The sequence below is a fragment of the Bombus impatiens genome, unplaced genomic scaffold (genome assembly GCF_000188095.3).
Source record: "Bombus impatiens unplaced genomic scaffold, BIMP_2.2 scf_3251, whole genome shotgun sequence".
Lineage (NCBI taxonomy): Eukaryota > Metazoa > Arthropoda > Insecta > Hymenoptera > Apidae > Bombus > Bombus impatiens.
Genome location: NT_179670.1, coordinates 3407 through 3646, shown reverse-complemented (window position 1 = coordinate 3646; position 240 = coordinate 3407).

Below are 240 nucleotides of genomic sequence, written 5' to 3'. Positions count from 1 at the left end.
AGCTGATCACGTATTGTGGAGACGCGTCGGCATCTGGTAACCATCATGTCCGAAGAATAGGATCTGCGTGTGGCGAGCCACGGAACAGAAACCGTTGGAATGTTTACTGTCGCGTGCCGCCATAAATATTTCTTTTAAGGAGAGCTATAGAATTACTCCGTACCTTTGTTAGACAAAGCGTTCATCCCTTGACCGCGGCTACGTTTGGCGACTGACTGTCGCCTCGAGCCCAACCTCCTT